This window comes from Elephas maximus, chromosome 1, assembly GCF_024166365.1.
Source record: "Elephas maximus indicus isolate mEleMax1 chromosome 1, mEleMax1 primary haplotype, whole genome shotgun sequence".
Lineage (NCBI taxonomy): Eukaryota > Metazoa > Chordata > Mammalia > Proboscidea > Elephantidae > Elephas > Elephas maximus.
Window position 1 is genome coordinate 41,462,701 of NC_064819.1, and position 23,744 is coordinate 41,486,444.

The window sequence follows — 23,744 nt, forward strand, 5'->3', positions numbered from 1 at the left end:
TTTGGTATCAGGGATATGGAGGCTTCATAGAATGAGTTTGGTAGTATTCCATCCTTTTCTATACTCTGAAATACCTTTAGTAGTAGTGGTGTTAACTCTTCTCTGAAAGTTTGGTAGAGCTCTGCAGTGAAGCCGTCTGGACCAGGGCTTTTTTTTGTTGGGAGTTTTTTGATTACCTTTTCAATCTCTTCTTTTGTTATGGGTTTATTTAGTTGTTCTACCTCTGTTTGTGTTAGTTTAGGTAGGTAGTGTGTTTCTAGAAATTTGTCCATTTCTTCTAGGTTTTCAAATTTGTTTGAGTATAGTGTTTCACAGTAATCTGATATGATTCTTTTAATTTCAGTTGGGTTTGTTGTAATATCACCCATCTAATTTCTTATTCAGGTTATTTGCTTCCTCTCCTGTTTTTCTTTTGTCAGTTTGGCCAGTGGTTTATCAATTTTGTTGAGTTTTTCAGAAAACCAGCTTTTGGTCTTGTTAATTCCTTCAATTGTTTTTCTGTTTTCTATTTTATTTAGTTCAGCTCTAATTTTTATTATTTTGTTTTTTTCTGGTGCCTATGGCTTTCTTTTGTTGCTCTCTTTTCTATTTGTTCAAGTTGTGGGGATAGTTCTTTAATTTTGGCCCTTTCTCCTTTTGGATGTGTGCATTTATTGATATGTATTGGCCTCTGAGCACTGCTTTTCCTGTGTCCCAATGGTTCTGAAAGGAAGTGTTTTCATTCTCATTGGATTGCATGAATTTCTTTATTCCATCCTTAATGTCTTCTATAATCCAGTCTTTTTTGAACAGGGTATTGTTCAGTTTCCAAGTGATTGATTTCTTTTCCCTGCTTTTCCCGTTATTGATTTCCACTTTTATGGCCTTACAGTCAGAGAAGATGCTTTGTAATATTTCAATGTTTTGGACTCTGCTAAGGCTTGCTTTATGACCTAACATGTGGTCTATTCTAGAGAATGTTCCATGTGCACTAGAAAAGAAAGTATACTTGGTTGCTGTTGGGTGGAGTGTTCTTTGTATGTCTACGAGGTCAAGTTGGTTGATTGTGGCATTTAAATCTTCCATGTCTTTATTGAGCTTCTTTCTGGATGTCCTGTCCTTCACTGAAAGTGGTGTGTTGAAGTCTCCTACTATTATTGTGGAGCTGTCTACCTCACTTTTCAATGCTGATAGAGTTTGTTTTATGTTATCTTGCAGTCCTGTCATCGGGTGCATAAATATTTAATATGGTTATATCTTCTTGGTTGATTGTCCCTTTAATCATCATATAATGTCCTTCTTTATCCTTTCTGATGGATTTAACTTTGAAAGTCTATTTTGTCAGAAATTAATATTGCCACTCCTGCTCTTTTTTGATTGTCCTTTGCTTTATATATTTTTTTCCATCCTTTGAGTTTTAGTTTGTTTGTGTCTCTAAGTCTAAGCTGTGTCTCTTGTAGGCAGCATATAGATGGATCTTGTTTTTTAATCCATTCTGCCACTCTCTATCTCTTTATTGGTGCATTTAGTCCATTTGCATTCAGGGTAATTATGGATAGGTATGAATTTAGTGCTATCATTTTGATCTTTTTTTGTGTGTTGACAGCTTCCTTTTCCCACTTGATTTTATGTGCTGAGTAGATTTTCTTTATATATTGTCCTTTCCTCATATTTGTTGTTGTTGATTTTATTTCTGCTGAGTCTCTTTTTTTCCCTTGTATTTTATTTTCATAAGTAGGATAGTTTGTCTCCCTTGTGGTTACCTTATTATTTACCCCTATTTTTCTAAATTTATAACTAAATTTTATTTCTTTGTATCGCCATATCTTCCTTTCCATATGGAAGGTGTATGATTACATTTCTTAGTCCCTCTTTATTATTTGAATGTTGTCTTCTTTTATATAATAATATTGACGTTACCCTGTGATGGGCTTTTTTTTTTTTAATCTTGCTTTTTTTTTTTTTGATTTCGCTGACTGGGTTGACTTCTAGTTGCTCTGTCCAGTGTTCGAGTCTTGGGTCGATACCTGATATTATTGATTTTCTAACCGATGAATTCCCTTTAGTATTTCATGCAGTTTTGGTTTGGTTTTTATGAATTCCCTCCACTTGTGTTTATCTGGAAATGTCTTAATTTCACCTTCATATTTAAGAGACAGTTTTGATGGATATATGATTCTTGGTTGGCAATTTTTTTCCTTCAATTTTTATAATACGTCATCCCATTGCCTTCTTGCCTGCATGGTTTCTGCTGAGTAGTCCGAGCTTATTCTTATTGGCTCTCATTTGTAGGTGAGTTTTTGTTTATCCTTCGCTGCTCTTATAATTGTCTCTTTATCTCTGGTTTTGGCAAGCTTGATTATAATATGTCTTGGTGGCTTTCTTTTAAGACCTACCTTATGTGGAGTTCAATGAGCATCTTGGATAGATTTCTTTTCATCTTTCACAATATCAGGGGAGTTTTCTGCCAACAAATCCTCAAAAATTTTCTCTGTATTTTTTGTTATCCCTCCCTGTTCTGGTACTCCAATCACTTGTAGGTTATTTCTCTTGATAGAGTCCCACATGATTCTTAAGGTTTCTTCATTTTTTTTAATTCTTTTATCTGATTTTTCTTCAAATATATTAGTGCCAAGTGATTTATCTTTGAGTTCAGAAATTTTAGTTTCTACTTGCTCAATTCTGCTCCTCTGACTTTCTACTGAGTTATCTAATCCTGTAATTTTATTGTTAATTTCTGAATTTCTGATTGCTGTCTGTCTATGGATTTTTCCAGCTTATTAAACTTTTCATTATGTTCCTGAATAATCTTTCTGAGTTCTTCAGATGCTTTATCTGTGTGTTCCTTGGCTAGTTCTGTGCATTGCCTGATCTCTTTCCTGATCTCATTCCTGATTTATTGAAGTGTTCTGTATATCAATCTTTTGTATTCTACAGCTGGTAATTCAAGGAAGGCACCTTCATCCAGACAATCCCTTGATTCTTTGCTTTGAGAGCTTGTTGAAGTGATCATCGTCTTTATGTAATTTGGTATTGACTGTTGTGTTGTCTCCAAGCCATGTATAAGTTATTGTATTAGTTTATTTTATGTTTGCTCACTGTATTCTAGCTTCTTGATTTGCTTTGTTTTGATATGCCCAAATAGATTGCTTGAGTGAGCTATCTTGATTATTTGTACCTTTGAAGCTCTAACATCCTGTCACCAGATGGCTAGAGCTGTTATCAGGTATATGAGCCTAGGAGTCCATTCATTTTTCTTGTATGTATTCAGCTCAGGTGTCCAGGTAGTTGGTCATCAAGTGTGTGGTACAGGCTCTGTCCTACAGTCTTAGAGGGGCAGGGGTGATTGGTGTAGGTATAGGTATCCAGTTGCAGCAAAGGATCACACCCTGAAGAAGGCAGGGGCTGACAACCATCCCCCGAGTGTCTCTGAGGAAAGCACGTCCCTGTTCCCAAGAGCACACAAGTGGTTGGGTTCTGCAGATGGACCATGGGCACCCAATGTTTTGGTTTTAGGGCCCAGGAGGTACCAGTTATCCTTGGACCCCTCTTGTGGGTGGCTAGGTGACATGGGTGGAGCCACCAGTCTTTAGGCCCCTGATGTGGGTAGGTGACGACCTTGTTTAATAGGCAAAACATGTCAAACATCAAACTCCCACCCCTCCACCATACAGCTGAAATAATTGCAGTCTGCCAACAAGGGCCTATTCTCCTGAAATAGGCCCACACAAGTCCATGCAGGGGGGAAAGGTATTCAAAGTCCAGAGACCTTTTATGCCCGGACAGGAGCTGCTTCTGTCCTGAGCTCCCCAGGTTAGTGGAGCCGATAAATTATCCTTTCCCCCAATTGTGAATTTATTGCTTCTTTTCTAACACTGGGAGAATGGCTCAGAGCACTCAGCAGAGCCTATCTCAGGCCCAGGGAAATCGACAGCCACTTAAGCTGGCTTGGGGGCTGGGGGTGCAGTAAAATATATGCAAGTACTTAGCTTTTGCAGAAAGCACCTTTCTCTGGTTCTGGAGGTGTAAGTAGGCTGTGCGGCTGGCTGTCTCTCCCTGAGGAAACTGCAGCCACAACACTACCACCAGTCCACTGCAATCGCTCCCAGGGATGGTGCCTGAGGGTTCCCGGTGATTCAGGTCCAGCAAATCCTCTCTGCTTCTGAACCGTCTCTCCCTCCTGCTCTGCTCAGTCCATTTTCTATCTTTGCCTTTGATGTTCAGATCTTCTAGCTTGTCATAAATATAATCGTTTCACATGTTTTTTCAGGTCTTTGTTGTGAGAGGGATCACCAGAAGCATCTGACTACTCTGCCATCTTGGCCCCACCTCCTCTTGAATCTTTTTTTTATCTATGAGTTCTCTTCTCTTTCTTCTTTTCTTTACATAGATTTGTTGAAGAAACAGTGTCACTTGTCTTGTAGAATTTCACATATTCCGTTTTATTTAGACAGGCTTGATAAAATTCAGGTTCTTATGCTTTTTTGCAAAAAAAACTTTGTCATGGATGGTGCTGTGTACATTCCACTGGATGGCACACCACATCTGCTTGCTCTCTTATTGTGAAGTTAAGATAAATTGATGTTTCTTTCCTCTCATTCTTAAGGTTGTCTTTTCACTTTTTTGATGGTGTATTTTGAAGCACCGTTTTTCATTTTGATGAAGCCCGAGTTATCAATTGTTTTTTGTTTTGTTGCTTGTGCTTTTGGTGTCACACCTAGAAGGCTTTGCTTAGTCCAAGGTCACAAAGATTTACTCCTTTATTTCCTTCTAAAAGTTTCATAGTTTTAGCTCTTACTTTTAGGTCTCTGGAGTATTTTAAGATAACTTTTGTGTATGGTATGAGGAAGGGATCCAACTTCGTTTTTTTGCATGTGGATATCCAGTTATCCCAGCACCATTGAATTGTGTTGACGCCATTGTTGACAATCAATTCACTATAAATGTGAGGGTTTATTTCTGAACTCTTAATTTTATTTTATTGATCTATATGTCTATCCTTATGCCAGTTCCATGCTGACTTGCTTGAGTAATTCAATAGCTTTAGAGTAAGTTTTTAAATTAGGAAGTGTGAGTCCTCTAACTTTTTTTTTCAAGATTGCTTTGGTTTTTCTGGTTCCTTTGCATTTCCATATGAATTTGAGAATCAGCTTGTAGATTTCTGCAAAGAAGCCAGGTGGGGTTTTGATAGGGACTGCTTTGATGCTGTAGAGCCAGTCTTTTTTTTAGATGATCACATGATTTTTGTCCTTCATTCCATTGATATTATTGTATTACATTAATAGATTTTTGGATGTTAAACCAATTTTGCCTTCCACTTAGTCATGGTGTATAATCCTTTTTATATGTTGCTGGATTTGGTTTGCTAGATTTTGTTAAGAATTTTTACACCTATATTCATAAAAGATATTGAGTTGCAGTTTTCTTTTTTGTGTGATGTTTTTGGTATCTCTTTTTCTTGGTCATTCTAGCTGAAGGCTTGTTGATTTTGTTAGTTTTTTCAAAGAAACAACATTTAGTTTTGTTTATTTTCTCTATTTTTTTCTATTCTCTATTTCATTAATTTCTGCCCTAGTCTTTACTAATTCTCTTTTTGTTTGTTTTAGGTTAAGTTTGCTATCCTTTTTCCAGTGTCATAAGGTGGAAGTTTAGGTTATTGATTTGAGATCTTTCTTCTTTTTTTAACATATGCATTTACAACTAAAAATTTCTCTCTAAGGCCTGATTTAGCTGTTTTCCATAAGTTTTGGTATGTTATGTTTTCCTTTTCATTAATTTCACCAAAGTATTTTACAGTTTTTTTATGATTTCTTTATTGACCTATTTGTTACTTACCAAAAAAAAAAACTGGTTGCTGATGAGTCGGTGTTGACTCATAGTGACCCTATAGTTCAGAGTAGAACTGCACCATAAGGTTTCCAGGGAGCAGCTGGTGGATTCGAACTCCAGATTTTTTGGTTAGCAGCAAAACGCTTAACCACTGATGCTACCAGGGCTCTATTGGGTTACTTAAGAGTGTGTTAATTTCCACATATTTATGAATTTCCCAGATTTTGTTCTGTTACTGATTTCTAATTTCATTTCATTGTGGCCGAAGAACATACTTTGTATGATTTTTTTCTTTTTAAATATATTGAGGCTTGTTTTATGTCTTAATGTATGGCCCATCCTGGAGAATGTCCCATGTACACATACGAAGTGTGTATTCTGCTGTTATTGGGTGGAGTGTTCTATTGTTCTATAGACTTCTACTAGGCCTAGTTGGTTTATAATGTTGTTCAAGTTTTCTATTTTTTTGTTAATCTCCTGCCTAGTTGTTGTACCCATTATTGAAAGTGGGGTGTTGAGCAGGATATTCAACTATTGTTGCAGAATTGTCTATTTCTCTCTTCAAGTCTGACAATTTTTGCTTCATGTATTTGCGGGCTCTGTTTTTAGGTACATGTATTTTTAATTGTTATATCTTCCATATGGATTGGCCCCTTTATTAACATAAAATGTCCCTCTTCATACTCACTAACATTGTTTGTTTTAAAGTCTATTTTGTCTGCTGTTAACAGAGCCTTCTTACTTTCTTACGGTTGCTTTTTGCATGATATGTACTCTTCCTTTCTTTTACTGTCAGCCTATTTGTATCTTTGAATCTAAAGTGTGTCTCCCAATGAGGAAATGCTTGTGATCACCTGGCATTAAAAAAGAGGGATGTAAATCAAAATTACCACTCACTCACCCTGGCATTACTGGCACAAATCAAAAAACCAGAAAATAACAAATGTTGGAGAGCCTGTGGGGAGATTGGAACTCTTACACACTGCTGGCAGGGATGCAAAATGATACAACCATTTTTGGGAAGTGATACATTGCTTCCTTTGAAAGTTAGAAACAGAAATACCATATGATCCAGCAATCCCACTCCAAGGAATATATCCTAGAGAAATAAGAGTCATCACAAGAACAGACATATGCACACCATGTTCGTTGCAGTGTTGTTCACAATAGCAAAAAGATGCAAACAACCTAGATGCCCATAAGCAGATGAATGGTTAAACACACGAAGTAGAACTATGCAATGATAAAGAACAGTGATGAATCTGCAAAGCATCTCACAACACGGATGACTGTGGAGGGCATTATGCTGAGTGAAGTAAGTCAATCAAAAAAGGACAAATACTGTGTGAGACTATTACTATAAAAACTCTTGAAAAGGTATACACACAAAAAGAAACAATCTTTGATGTTTATGAGGGAGGGGAGAGGTGGGGATGGAAAAACACTTAATAGACAACAGATAAGTGGCAACTTTGGTGAAGGGTACGACAGTACACAATACTGGGGAAGTCAGCGCAACTTGTACAACGCAAGGTCATGGAAGTTCCATAGACACATCCAAATCCCTGAGGGACTGAATTACTGGGTTGAGCACTGTAGGGACCATGGTCTCGAGGAACATTTAGCTCAATTGGCATAACATAGTTTATAAAGAAAATGTTCTACGTTCTACTTTGGTGAGTAGCGTCTGGGGCCTTAAAAGCCTGTGAGCGGCCATCTAAGATACTCCACTGGTCTCGCCCCTTCAGGAGAAAGGGAGAAATAAAAAAAACTAAAGATACAAGAGAAAGATTAGTCCAAAGGACTAATAGACCACAACAACCACAGCCTCCACCCGACTGAGTCCAATATAACTAGATGGTGCCCAGCTACCACCACTGGCTGCTCTGACAGGGATCACAATAGAGGGTCCCAGACAGAGCTGGAAAAAAAATGTAGAACAAAATTCTAACTCACAAAAAAAGACCAGACTTACTGACCTGACAGAGACTGTAGAAGCCCCCAGGCTATGGCCCCCGGACACCTTTTTAGTTCAGTAATGAAGTCACTCCCGAGGTTCACCCTTTAGCCAAAGGTTAGGCAGGTCCATAAAACAAAATGAGACTGAAGGGGCACTCTAGCCCTGGGGCAAGGACTAGAAGGCAGGAGAGAACAGGAAAGCTGGTAATAGGGAGAGTGATAACATGTTGTGGGGTTGTTAACCAATGTCCTAAAACAATATGTGCACTAACTGTTTAATGAGAAACCAGTTTGTTACGTAAACCTTTATCTAAAGTACAATAAAAAATAAAGTGTGTCTTTTGTAATTGACATATAGTTGGATCGTGTTTTTTATCCAGTCAGACAATCTCTGTCTTTTAATTGTATTGTTTAATTCGTTCACAGTTAATGGGCTGAGGGCTGTGGGGACCATGATCTCCTCATTAAAATAGTTGGATTTATATCTACCATTTTCCTTTTTGTTTTCTACATATCTCATGTCTTTTCTGTTCTTCTGCTGATCCATTATTCCTCCATTATTTCTTTCTTTTATATTAAATAAATATTAAGTGAATACTTTCTAGTGTAACATTTTAATTTGTTTGATGATTTTTCACTATTTTTTAAATTATTTTCTTAATAGTTTCTCAAGGGCTTACGATATACATCTTAACTTATCAGAATTTAATTCAGATCTATACTAAATTCCAGTGAGTTACAGAAATATTCTTCCTTTTTTGTGCTATTATTTTTAGGTATTTTATATATGTGTGTGTGTGCATATATATTACAAACATGACAATATATTGGTATAATTATTACATTATACATTTTTATATAAATGTATACAATTTTATGTCTCTTAAAGGAGCTGAGAGAATAAAGGAGAGCAGGTTTATATTCAGTTTATATTTATGGAGTTTGTTATATTAATTATCCACTTACCTTTTCTGGTTCTTTTCATTTGATCCTGTGGATTCTAGTTAGCATCTGGTGTTATTTCACTACTCTGAGCTTTGTTCCCACTCCCCTCCCTTGTGTTTTTCTTGTCAAATATATTACATTTCTATATGTTATAAAACCTAACCCATTGCCATCAAGTCATTCCAACTCATAGTGACCCTATAGCTCAAAAATACAATTGTATACATATTTTTATTCTATTGCTTTTTAAAATCAGTTAAGAGAAGAAATATGCATTTACTGTCTTTTATAATTACATAATTGCCTTTACCTGTGCTCTATTTGTTGTTATTGTTGTTGTTTGTTTGTTTGTTTTCACGTGAATTTGAATTCTCATATGGGGTCAGTTGCTCTCAGCCTGAAAAAGTTCCTTTAGTATTTCTTGTAAGGTGGATCTAATAGCAAAGAAATCTCCATTTTTATCTTGGAATATTCTTATTTTGCCTTCTTTTTGAAAAATCGATTTTGCTGAATATAAGATTCTTGCTTGACTTTTTTCTAACTTTGAATATGTCATCCCACTGCCTTCTGGCTGCCATTGTTTCTGACGAGAAGTCAGCTGTTGATCCTTTTGGGGTTCAACATTTTTAATATGCTGTGTCTAGGCATGGATCTCTTTGCATTTATCCTACTTGAAATTTGACGAGTTCTTGGATGTACAACCAAAACCAAAAAGCCAAACTCATTGCTGTCAAGTTGATTCTGGCTCATGGTGACCCCATGTTTTACAGAGTAGAACTGTTCCATAGGGCTTTCTTGGTTGTAGTCTTTACAGAAGCAGATCATTAGGCCTTTCTTCTGTGGCACCACTGGGTGGGTTCAAACTGTCAACCTTCAGGTTAATACTCAAGCAAACCATTTGTGCCATGGGACCATTTTTCCTGGATGTATAATGTTTTTCAACAAATTTGGGGAGTTTTCAGCCATATTTCTTTGAATCATTTTTCTGCCTGTTTCTTTCTCTTCTCTTTTTGGTACTCCTATTACACATATGGAAACCCTGGTGGTGTAGTGGTTAAGTGCTACAGCTGCTAACCAAGCGGTCGGCAGTTCAAATCCTCCAGGCACTCCTTGGAAACTCTATGGAGGCAGATCTATTCTGTCCTACAGGGTCACTATGAGTCAGAATCAACTCAACGGCAGTGGGTTTGGGTTATTACGTATAAGGGCTTTATACTGAAAAAAAAAAAAAAAAAAAAACCGTTACCGTCAAGTTGATTCCAACTCATAGTGACCCTATAGAACAGAGTAGAACTGCCCCATAGGGCTTCCAAGGAGGGGCTGGTAGATTCTAACTGGCCACATTTTGGTTAGCAGCATGTGCTTTATAGTGACCCATGTTTCTCTGAGGATCTCATCATTTTTTTCCTCTATTTTTTTCATCTCTGTTCTTCAGATTGCATAATCTCTACTGCTCTACCTTCAGATTTTATTATTCTTCTTTCTGGAATTTCAAATCTACTGTTAAGCTGGTCTAGTAAAATTTTCATTTCACATACTGTACTTCTCAACTGCAGAATTTCCATTTGGATCTTTTTTAAAATTTATATCTCTTTTTTACATTCTTTATTTGATAAGACATTATCATCATAGCTTCCTTTACTTCCTTAAGCATGGTTTCCTTTAGTTCGCTGTACATATGTATAACGGCTGCTTTGAAGTCTATGTTAAATATGACTTCTGGGCCCTCTCAAGGCAGTTTCTCTTTTCTGATTTTTTTTTCCTCTGTATGGACCACTCTTCCCTGCCATAAGTCTCATTATTTTTGTTGAAAACTGGTATTTTAGATACTATATTGTAGCAATTCTGGATATTAATTCCCTTCCCCACTGAGGAATGTTGTTGTTTGCATGTTTATTTGTTCAGTGACTTGACTGGTCTATTTAAGTGAAGTCAATTTACCTTCATTGTGAAGGCTTTGATAAAAGGCACAGGTTTTGTCATGCACACTGTCATCCTGGTTTTAGCAGGGTTCTTTTCCACTGTCTCTTCCCCTTATGCTCCTATTAAGTTGTCTGCCTCTGTTGTTATCACACCCAGCTGTTTGGCTCTACTAATTACTGGCTGATTGCTCTACTGTTTTCAGCAATACCCTGTTGCATAAATTTATCCACAATCAATTCAATTAAATTAGTGGCCTTTTGTATGGTTAAGGATCCCTGGTGGTGCAGTGGTTAAGTGCTCAGCTACTAACCAAAAGGTTGGTGGTTCAAACCTACCAGTATCTCTACAGGAGAAATATGTGGCAGTCTGTTTCTGTAAAGATTACAGCGTTGATCAAAACCTCTGGGACACAGCAAAAGCAGTGCTCAGAGGCCAATTTATATCGATAAATGCACACATACAAAAAGAAGAAAGAGCCAAAATCAGAGAACTGTCCCTACAACTTGAACAAATAGAAAGTGAGCAACAAAAGAATCCATCAGGCACCAGAAGAAAACAAATAATAAAAATTAGAGCTGAACTAAATGAATTAAAAAAAAATGAATTAGAGAACAGAAAAACAATTGAAAGAATTCACAAAGCCAAAAGCTGGTTCTTTGAAAAAATTAACAAAATTGATAAACCATTGGCTAGACTGACTAAAGAAATACAGGAAAGGAAACAAATAACTCAAATAAGAAACAAGATGGGCCACATCACAACAGACCCAACTGAAATTAAAAGAATCATATCAGATTATTACGAAAAATTGTACTCTAACAAATTTGCAAACCTAGAAGAAATGGATAAATTCCTGGAAAAACACTACCTACCTAAACTAACACAATCAGAAGTAGAACAACTAAATAGACCCATAACAAAAAAAGAGATTGAAAAGGTAATCAAAAAACTGCCAACAAAAAAAAAAGCCCTGGCCCGGATGGCTTTACTGCAGAGTTCTACCAAACTTTCAGAGAAGAGTTAACACCGCTACTACTAAAGGTATTTCAAAGCATAGAAAATGACGGAATACTACCTAATTCATTCTATGAAGCCACCATTTCCCTGATACCAAAATCACGTAAAGACATCACAAAAAAGAAAATTACAGACATAAATCCCTCATGAACATAGATGCAAAAATCCTCAACAAAATTCTAGCCAATAGAATTCAACAACATATCAAAAAAATAATCCACCATGACCAAGTGGGATTTATACCAGGTATGCAAGGCTGGTTTAACATTAGAAAAACCATTAATGTAATCCACCATATAAATACAACAAAAGACAAAAACCACAGGATCTTATCAATTGATGCAGAAAAGGAATTTGACCAAGTCCAACACCCAGTTATGATAAAAACTCTCAGCAAAATAGGAATTGAAGGAAGATTCCTCAACATAATAAAGGACATCTATTTTTTTTTATATACAAAGCCAACAGCCAACATCACTCTAAATGGAGAGAGCCTGAGAGCATTTCCCTTAAGAACAGGAACCAGACAAGGATGCCCTTTATCACCGCTCTAATTCAACATTGTGCTAGAGGTCCTAGCCAGAGCAGTTAGGCTAGACAAAGAAATAAAGGGCATCCGGATTGGCAAGGAGGAAGTAAAATTATCTCTATTTGCAGATGACATGATTTTATACACAGAAAACCTAAGGATTCCTCCAGAAAACTACTGAAACTAATAGAAGAGTTGGCACAGTCTCAGGTTATAAGATAAACATACAAAAATCACTTGGATCCCTCTACATCAACAAAAAGATCATTGAAGAGGAAATCACCAAATCAATACCATTCACAGTAGCCCCCAAGAAGATAAAATACTTAGGAATAAATCTTACCAAATATGTAAAAGACCTATACAAAGAAAACTACAAAGTACTACTACAAGAAACTAAAAAGGACCTACTTAAGTAGAAAAACATACCTTGCTCATGGATAGGAAGACTTAACATAGTAAAAATGTCTATTCTACCAAAAGCCGTCTATACATACAATGCACTTCCAATCCAAATTCCAATGTCATTTTTTAATGTGATGGAGAAACAAATCACCAACTTCATATGGAAGGGAAAGAAGCCTCGGATAAGCAAAGCGTTACTGAAAAAGAAGAAGAAAGTGGGAGGCCTCACTCTACCTGATTTCAGAAGCTATTATACAGCCACAGTAGTCAAAACAGCCTGGTACTGGTACAACAACAGGCACATAGACCAATGGAACAGAATTGAGAACCCAGATGTAAATCCATCCACATATGAGCAGCTGATATTTGACAAAGGCCCAGTGTCAGTTAATTGGGGAAAAGAAAGCCTTTTTAACAAATGGTGCTGGCATAACTGGATAACCATTTGCAAAAAAAATGAAACAGGACCCATACCTCACACCATGCACAAAAACTAACTCCAAGTGGATCAAAGACCTAAACATAAAGACTAAAACGATAAAGATCATGGAAGAAAAAATAGGGACAACCCTAGGAGCCCTAATACAAGGCATAAACAGAATACAAAACATTACCAAAAATGACGAAGAGAAACCCGATGACTGGGAGCTCCTAAAAGTCAAACACCTATGCTCATCTAAAGACTTCACCAAAAGACCACCTACAGATTGGGAAAGAATTTTCAGCTATGACATCTCTGACCAGTGCCTGATCTCTAAAATCTATATGATTCTGTCAAAACTCAACCACAAAAAGACAAACAACCCAATCAAGAAGTGGGCAAAGGATATGAACACGCACTTCACTAAAGAAGATATTCAGGCAGCTAACGGACACATGGGAAAATGCTGTCGATCATTAGCCATTAGAGAAATGCAAATTAAAACTACGATAAGATTCCATCTCACTCCAACAAGGCTGGCATTAATCCAAAAAACACAAAATAATAAATATTGGAGAGCCTGCGGAGAGATTGAAACTCTTACATACTGCTGGTGGGAATGTAAAATGGTACAACCACTTTGGAAATCTATCTGGCATTATCTTAAACAGTTAGAAATAGAACTACCATACAACCCAGAAATCCCACTCCTCAGAATATACCCTAGAGAAATAAGAGCCTTCACACAAACAGATATATGCACACCCATGTTTATTGCAGCTCTGTTTACAATAGCAAAAAGCTGGAAGCAACCAAGGTGTCCATCAATGGATGAATGGTTAAATAAATTGTGGTATATTCACACAATGGAACACTACGCATCGATAAAGAACAGTGAGGAATCTGTAAAACATTTCATAACATGGAGGAACCTGGAAGGCATTATGCTGAGCGAAATTAGAGGCAAAAAGACAAATGTTGTATAAGACCACCATTATAAGGTCCTGAGAAATAGTATAAACTGAGAAGAACACATACTTTTGTGGTTACGAGGGGGGGAGGGAGGGAGGGTGGGAGAGGGTTTTTTACTGATTAGTTAGTAAATAAGAACTACTTTAGGTGAAGGGAAGGACAATACTCAATACATGGAAGGTCAGCTCAACTGGACTGGACCAAAGGCAAAGAAGTTTCCGGGATAAACTGAATGCTTCAAAGGTCAGTGGAGCAAGGGCAGAGGTTTGGGGACTATGGTTTAAGGGGACTTCTAAGTCACTTGGCAAAATAATTCTAGTATGAAAACATTCTGCATCCCACTTTGAAATGTGGCATCTGGGGTCTTAAATGCTAACAAGCGGCCATCTAAGATGCATCAATTGGTCTCAACCCACCTGGATCAAAGGAGAATGAAGAACACCAAGCTCACACGATAACTATGAGCCCAAGAGACAGAAAGGGCCACATGAACCAGAGACTTACATCATCCTGAGACCAGAAGAACTGGTTGGTGCCCGGCCACAACCAATGACTGCCCTGAGAGGGAGCACAACAGAGAACCCCTGAGGGAGCAGAAGATCAGTGGGATGCAGACCCCAAATTCTCACAAAAAGATTACACTTAATGGTCTGACTGAGACTAGAGGAATCCCGGCGATCATGGTCCCCAAACCTTCTGTTGGCTCAGGACAGGAACCATTCCCGAAGACAACTCATCAGACATGGAAGGGACTGGACAGTGGGTAGGTGAAAGATGCTGATGAAGAGTGAGCTATGTGTATCAGGTGGACACTTGAGACTGTGTTGGCATCTCCTGTCTGGAGGGGGGATGGTAGGGTAAAGAGAGTTGGAATCTGGCAAAATTGTCACGAAAGGAGAGACTGGAAGGGCTGACTCATTAGGGGGAGAGAAAGTGGGAGTGTGGAGTAAGGTGTATATATACTTATATGTGACAGACTGTCTTGATTTGTAAAAGTTCACTTGAAGCTCAATAAAAAAAAAAAAAAAGATTATAGCCTTGGAAACCCTATGGGATGATTCTGCTCTGTTCTATAGGGTCTCTATGAGTCAGAATCTACTTGACAGAAAAGGTTAGATTTGGGGTTTTTTTCTTTGTTTGTTTGTTTTTTGCATGGTTAGTTGTTGTAGCTAGTCTTTGTGAATTGTACTAACTACAGGAGGGTTCTTCTTAGCTGTGTCTTCCCCTGCTTCTCTGTGGTAAGTTATCTGACCTACAATTTAGCTTGACATTCTCATGGAACTACCAGCCTATTGCCATTGAATGCATTCCATCTCATAGTGACCCTATAAGATAGAGTAGAGCTGTCCCACAGGGTTTCCAAGGAGCAGCTGGTGGATTCAAACTGCCGACCTTTTCGTTAGTAGCCAAGCTCTTAAGAACCAGGGTTCCCATAGAGCTACCAGCATTCTCTTAATTGCATACCATCAAAATCTCCATTGTTTCTGATCGTTAGCCATTAAAACGCAAATCAAAACTACAATAAGATCCCATCTCACTCCAACAAGGCTGGCATTAATCCAAAAAACACAAAATAATAAATGTTGGAGAGGTTGTGGAGAGACTGAAACACTTATACACTGCTGGTGGGAATGTAAAATGGAGCAACCACTTTGGAAATCGATTTGGCCCTTCTTTAAAAAGCTAGAAATAGAACTACCATAGGATCTAGCAATCCTACTCCTTGGAATATATCCTAGAGAAATAAGAGCCTTTACACAAACAGATATATGCACACCCATGTTTATTGCAGCACTGTTTACAATAGCAAAAAGATGGAAGAAATCAAGGTGCCCATCAACAGATGAATGGATAAATTATGGTATATTCACACAATGGAATACTACCCATGGATAAAGAACAATACAAATCTGTGAAACATTTCATAACATGGAGGAATCTGGAAGGCATTATGCTGAATGAAATTAGTCAGTTGCAAAAGGACAAATATTGTATGAGACAGCTATTACAAGAACTCGAGAAATAGTCTAAACAGAGAAGAAAATATTATTTGATGGTTACGGGGGGGGAGGGAGGGAGAGGAGTATTCACTAATTAGATAGTAGACAAGAACTATTTTAGGTGAAGGGAAAGATAACACACAATACAGGAGAGGTCAGCACAACTGGACTAAACCAAAAGCACTGAAGTTCCCTGAATAAACTGAACACTTCAAAGGCCAGCGTAGCAGGGGCAGGGGTTTGGGGACCATGGTTTCAAGGGACATCTAAGTCAATTGGCATAATAAAATCTATTAAGAAAACATTCTGCACCCCACTTTAGAGAGTAGTATCTGGGGTCTTAAATGTCAGCAAGTGGCCATCTAAGATGCAGCAATTGGTCTCAACCCACCTGGAGCAAAGGAGAATGAAGAACACCAAAGACACAAGGTAATTATGAGCCCAAGAGACAGAAAGGGCCACATAAACCAGAGACTACATCAGCCTGAGACCAGAAGAACTTAATGGTGCCCAGCTACAACCGATGACTGCCCTGACAGAGAACGCAACAAAGAACCCCTGAGGGAGCAGGAGAACAGTGGGATGCTGACCTCAAATTCTCATAAAAAGACTTAATGGTTTGATTGAGACTAGGAGGACCCCGGAGGTCATGGTCCCTAGACCTTCTGTTAGCCCAAGACAGGAACCATTCCCAAAGCCAACTCTTCAGACAGGGATTGGACTGGGATAGAAAATGATACTGGTGAGGCGTGAGCTTCCTGGATCAAGTAAACACATGAGACTATGTGGGCAGCCCCCATCTAGAGGTGAGAGGAGAGGGCAGATGTGGTCACGAGCTGGCCAAATGGACGTGAAAGTAGAGAGTGGAGAGAAGGAGTGTGCTGTCTCATTAAGGGGAGAGCCACTAGGAGTATATAGCAAGGTGTATATAAATTTTTGTATGAGAGACTGACTTGATTTGTAAATTTTCACTTAAAGCATAATAAAATTTTTAAAGAAAAAAATCTCCATTGTTTCTGAGAGCACCCTTAGGCTTGAAATTTTCACACTCTGTTATAAATAGGGTCAGTTTATTTGGGAAGAGCTTCAGAGTTCTCTGTTCTTACGGACTGTCTCTCTACCTAGGCAAAATCTCTGAGTACTGCTCCAGAGTTGAAGGCAGGTACAGTGGCCTACTTCTCTGGGAGTGACACCCCTGCTATACTAGCATGGCATTAGACAGCTTTTCACTTGCCTCTCCCAGTGTGGAAACTTTTCTCTACAAGTAAGCTGGGGTTAGGGCAATTGGGGCCCCAGTATTTGCAGTTTGCCACACCTGAGGTAGAGCTATGAGCGAGCGCTGAGTGGATGAAGGGAACTCCCAACTTCTAAGTCATGCTCACCTAGAATTAAGTCTCCTCAACATGTAGCTGGGGAGGGGGTGGATGAGAAAAGCTGGTAATATGCTCCTCTCATGGAGTTTTATTGTAGCTCTTGACTGAGAGATGGCAAGAGAAGGATCCTGTCTTCCCGAGCATGCTCATCTGGAGCGTAGTTTACATCATGCTGAGCTTTGTGGAAGGGAGCAATTTGTGGTTTGAGTATCACAGACTCTCACTGTTTTCAATGTGATGAATTCACTTTTATATGGCCTTTCTCACCATGGTCTCGTGACTCCTACAAAATGATTGGGTGGGACTATGCAAATAAGTTGCTTGTGGCCCACCAAGGGAATTGAACACCTTGCTAATAATGCAAATAAGGTGCATGGAACCCCTCTGGGGGTGGGACCATGTAAATAAGGTGTATGGAACCCTAATGAGGGGATTGGTCAGTTTTGCCATCCTGCTAAGCTTAAAAGAGAGCCAATCCCAAGCAGAGGGAGGACCTCACCACCACCAAGAAGAAGAGATGGGAGTGGAGCATGTCCTTTGGACCCAGGGTCCCTATACTGATAGCCTCCTGGACCCAAGACACAGAAAGAGTATTTTAATTATTTAGTGCTGCTAAAACAAAAATACCACAAATGGATGACTTTAACAAAGAGAAATTTGTTCTCTCACAGTCTAGGAGGCTAGAAGTCCGAATTCAGGGTGCTAGCTCCAGGGAAAGGCTTTCTCTGTTGGCTCTGGGGGAAGGCCCTTATCATCAATCTTCCCCTATTCTATAAGCTTCTCAGCGCAGGGACCCCATATCCAAAGGAAATGCTCTTCTGGCTCTATTTTCTTGGTCATAGGAGGTTCTCATGTCTCTCTACTCACTTCCCTCTTGTATATCTCAAAAGAGATTGACTTAAAACAAAACCTAATCTTGTAGATTGAGTCCTGCCTCATTAACGTAACTGCTGCTGATCCCACCTCGTTAACATCGTAGAGGTAGGATTTACAACACATAGGAAAATCACATCAGATGACAAAATGGTGGACAATCACACAATACTGGGAATCATGGTCTAGCTAAGTTGACACAGAGTTTTGGGGGACAGAATTCAACCCATAACACAGAGAGACAACTGTAACACCAGAAATGGTGCAAGACAGTGAAAAGCAGTGGCAGAGAAATGGCTGCAGCAGAACCAGGAGACTGGCGTGAGACAGAGCAGGAGAATTCCCAGCTACAGTGGGCGTGCCAACCCACGGAGCAAGAGAGCTGAGCACCTTCAGGCAAGAAGCTTCCTGGCAGAGTGGGGTACCTCTAGGCACTTACTGGTGGAGCTAAAGAGTTTTATAACACTTGCCCAAGCAGAGCAGATGCCAGGCCATGGGACCAAAGTGCAGAGAGCCGAGAGAAAGGCCTGCCAGCAGGCACAGTGGAGAAGCTGTCCTGACCAAAGAACTTATTCTGAGTCATTCCTGATCCTGAATTCTAACATGTTACTTTCCTAACAGACTCCATAACTGTGAGTATAGTCTGTGAGTTCTATATGGCCATTGCAATGAATTATCGAACCCAACAGAGAAGTAGAGAATGCCGTGGGAAAGATGGCTGGTGTCAGAATTGGTAAAAAGGTTGGAGAGAGGAGGTATTTCTGACCTCCACTTCATAGGAATCAGCCTTGGGCGGATCCTGATGGTGATTCTCTCTCCTCTCCCTCCTGAAGTTAGAGGAGGTCAGATACCCCCATGTTGTCATTTTTACACTCTTTTTAGCAAGATTTAGTACATCTTACTGAATAAATATGTCTTCATTTACTGTATGCTCCTAGAACAATTTCCAGAGATTAAAAAAAAAAATTTTTTTTAATAATTCTTATCATCTATGATAGTTTGGCTTGGGAGCAAATCCAAAAGTCCCTCACACCACTGTTCCAAAAGTTGATCAATCATATGTGCTTATTTATGCATAATAATTTTTAACGAAGAATAGTTCAGAAATTTTGTACAAAGAGGGTGAAAGGAGAGATGAAGTTACTTTCATTTAATATCAGTCTGCACTGGGATATGTTATTTTTCTAGAAAAATAAGCAATTTCAAAGCTAGATCATAAAAGCAGATTCTGCCTTCCTTACTCTAAGACTTACTCTAGGAGTCCTAAGCCATCTTGTAAGATTATCCTGAGACAGCCATGCTGTGAGGAAGGCCAAGCCACATGGAAAGACTCAGCTGAGCCCAGACATCAAGTCATCACAGCCGAAGTGCCACTCCCAACCATTCAAGTCACCCCCAACTATTCAGGTCTTCCCAGCTGAGGCATCAGACATTGCATAGCAGAAACAAGCTGTCTCTGCTGGGCCCTGTCCAAAATTCTGATCCAGTCTCTGCTGGCAAAATAAAATGGTTGTTTTACACCACCAAGTTTGGGGTGGTTTATCACACAACGACAGATAACTAGAACAGGAGAGAGACATTCAAGACATGTTCCAAAAACAGTTCTGTATTCACATGTTTCCTTTTCTTATACATCTTGATCACAGGTAGAAATTAATAAAAACATTTTGCAGTGCAAGAAAGATCCAGGATCTCTTGCCATTATACTGGGGAATCCCCAGCCCATGAGCTAACCCAAGTTAGAGCAGTTCTTTCAACCGGCCTCAGGCTGGGCCCTGTGAATTACTAAACAGAGGCCATCTCCCACATATGTCGATGTTAAAAAGAAGAAATACAGTGAGGAAGGAAGCTGAAGAGTTTCACAAAGGCAGAGCTGACTTCGTTGATTTCACTACAGTCCAGCGATCTGGTGCTTAGATTTGTGGGCTCGGAAACCTAAAGTGATCAGCACTTAACCCACAATTTTTTTTTTTTTTTTTTTTAGTGACTCATGGCAACTCATGTTACAGAGGATAGTTTCATAGGGTTTTCTTCATGGAAGCAGATCACCAGGCCATCTAGCACCATTAGATGGGTTCAAACCACCAACCTTTAGCGTGCTATCATTCTAGGTGGTACTGTGTTAAAACCAGGGTTGGTAACCCAGGAAATTTTCTTGGGGAGCAAAGAATTAAAGCAAAGTGTATTACTGAATAACATCAATGATTAATGGAAATTAGATTCAAATAGGCTGGCAGACACATCTGCCCACAGAGGAAAAGATGAGCAGGACAAGGCAGGCACGGCCCACTTTTGCCTCAGGCCTCCCATCCCTGCATGCATGCTGCCCTTGCTCATCCAGCACCTCTCTGGTTGACACCTCATTTCCTTAGATTTGTGAATACCTCTCCTTAGGTCACTAGGGCCTTCCTACCACTCCTTGTCAAGAGGAATGGAGGCTCAGTATTATCAGGTCTTCTGACTTCAGGAAAAGAGGTTAGAAATCCAGGTTTTAATTTTTAAATTCCTGATTTTTAGAAGATTGACTCAAAATGTTTGGGAGCTGTATGTTGGGATCAAACAAAACTCATCTGCAGGCCAAATCAACCCTGCAAGCAGCCAGGCTGTCACCTCTGGGGAATGTCAGGTCTCCTGACTGACTGCAGGCCGGGCCAGACTGCTTGCGAAAGTCCCTGCACAGACATCACTGGGAAACTCCTCAGCCCTGCACACAGGCCCAGATGAAGGAGACAGGCCCAACAACAGGCCTCTTGTTGAGCTTAGGGGCCTGGTTCACTGAGGAGCAGAATGACTGCCTTCCACGGATATATCTGTTGTTTCTGAGTGCCGATGTGGCTGGAAGCACAAAAGGCAGTAAGCAAATGGCTCAACATTCCTCCAAACTGGCAGACAACATGGGCCACACAGTTGGCAGAGACAACTGAACTTTGGGCACAGTGGCATGAGACCCCTGGGAGATGAGAGAGAGCTGCACCAGCCAACTGCATCCTCGTCTTGTTTATCTGGTTGTCTGACTTGTTTCCTACTTCACAAGCAAACCCAAGTACAGCAACCTTGGACCAACCTCATCTCGGTTCTCACACATCCTCAAACCTGGACCAGACTCCACGGCTTGGAACAGGGAGAGACTACTTTGAAGAATGCTCTCATCCAAGCTTTTGTGGGCACTTCCTGCTGCCCATTGTCACCTCTTAGCTGGATGCACACGAGCTGGTCCAGCGTCATGACAAACGGCCCAGCACCTGCCCTTTTCCCATACCTACATGACGACTACAGCCTGGATTTTCTGGGACAGTTATAGTTATGAATGATGTGGTCCTTTATCTCCATGGGATCTAGAAAGGCAGTTCCCATAAAAACTCAGCAGTTTTTTGGATCTAACAACAACACCAAAGGTGCGGTTGAGGTGACTGCAACTCATAGAGATACCGTGTGAAAAGCGGGCCTCTGGGTGGACTCCAACCTCCCACCTTTCAGTTAGCACGCATTAACCATTTGCACCACCCAGGGGCTCAAAACCTGGGACCAGATTTTGAGCCGGCCTTTGGCCAGCTGTGTGTCCTTGAGCACTGAGTGCTACTTATCCTTTTAGGGACTCAATTCTCCTCTTCTGTAAAAAAGATGCAGCAAGCCTTCCTCCTAGAATTGCCCCAAGGATTCTTAAGGGTCCAGAACCTGCAGGGAGGGTGACCAAGCAACTGAGCGCACTAGCCTCCCCTGCCTGCACCTAGAGCTGTGACTTGGGGTCCAGGCCAGGCACTCCGAAAACACGAGCCCCCTCCTCCTACTGCCCCTAGCCAAAGTTGATCTCCGCAGAACGGCACTCAGGCTGATGACCATCCACCCACAAAAAAGCACCCAAAATCTGTCAAAACTCGCCTGCAAGCCCCCTCCCCGACCCCATCCCCCTCCTTGGTAAGTGTGGGAACCAATCCCTTAACAGGCTTGGAGGGTTTTGGGAAGGGGCAGATGTGGGACTATAAAACTTGCAACCTCCGAGTTCCCAGGCTCTTTGTCAACCCAGCAGGCCATGTCACCTCACAGCTAATGTAGGCTGTAGCCCGGAGCTCCCCTGGGAAGGTGGAAAAGCGCCAAGCCTGGAGTTTAGAAAGCACAAGCAGCCCACAGTGCCGGGTTTAAAGCTGCAAGCAACAGGCTACAGGAAGGAAGGAACGGACCTCTTGAGTGGCACTGTCAGAGGAGAAGTCATTTCTACCAGGAAACTGGAAGAGATAGAGGCCATCGTTTTGCTCTATCAGGAAGCTAGCCAGTGCCCCGGAAGTGCCGCGTGGCACCAAGCCTCTTTCCACCTCAGCGCAGCTGCAGCACTGGCTCCTACAGGACCTGCAGGCCTCGGCCTCATGGGGTGCTCCACATTTGCTCATTTCCAAAGAGAACAGGCTTCCTGCAACCAAACATTCCCTTCCTGAAATTGGCAACCCAGGTGCCTTTTGGAAACTTCCTTCATGCCCAGAACTTCACCAAGACCCAGTCAAGGTCGCGTTGGGAATGAAAGGCTGGCCCTGTTTATTGGGAAGGATGCTGCCGCTCCCACAACTGGAAAAAGCAGTTTTGGTTCCTGAAGCACTCATTTCAACAGGCTTTGTGAAGACACACTCTCCAGTGCAGTCAGAGAGACAGGCTGCCAGCAAGCTAGCTGTCTGTCAGCCCTGTTTTCTCTGAACTTCTGGCTCAGTGGGAAAGGAAATGAAAACTTTACTTTTAATTTCCAGTGTGACCCACAATGCTACAGGGTCCTGGCCCGGGGCTCAGAGAACACAGCCATGCACTGACATGAAGGGCTCTGTGCAGGGTCCCTGTCCACCAAAGAGCAGCCACAGCACTCACTGTTCTGAATCGTAAAAGGTTCTAGGAACAGCGGCCTGAGACCCTCAGAAAAGTCCTACAGACATCCCGAAAGCCATGAACTTATAGCAATACTTACGTTTGCAAACTGCCTAATGATTTAGGCAGTATTTTCACCCTCAGCCTACACCCCACTTGACTGCTTCATGGATAGACTTTCCATCCTTTTCAACTCCAGAAGTCTACCACACAATCATTTGCCAAGCAAGCATGGTGATTTTGCCGTGGATTTCTTTGAGGTCAGTTTACGAAATAATATGCAGAACTAGCCCCGACAACAAGTGAAAGAGGAGAAGTTGGAGAAAGAAGCAGCAGGCTCAGTAACCTAAGAAAACAATGCTCATCGAAAAGGATGAGCTGCCATCTCTCTTTCCTTGGCTCCATGGAAGGAGTCTAGAGGAAATGGGGGACCATGGCAAGCATGCAGACCCCAGCTTGTTTTGTTTGGCTCTCATGACACTATGTTTTATTGTGAAAAAATATATAAACAAAAAGTTTGCCATTTTAGCCGTTTTAAGTGTACAATTCAGTGACATTAATCACATTCATCATGTTGTGCAATGATCACCATTATCTATTTCCAAATGTTTTTCACTGTCCTAAGCAGAAACTCTGTACCCATTAAGCAAATAACTTCACATTCCTCCCTCCCC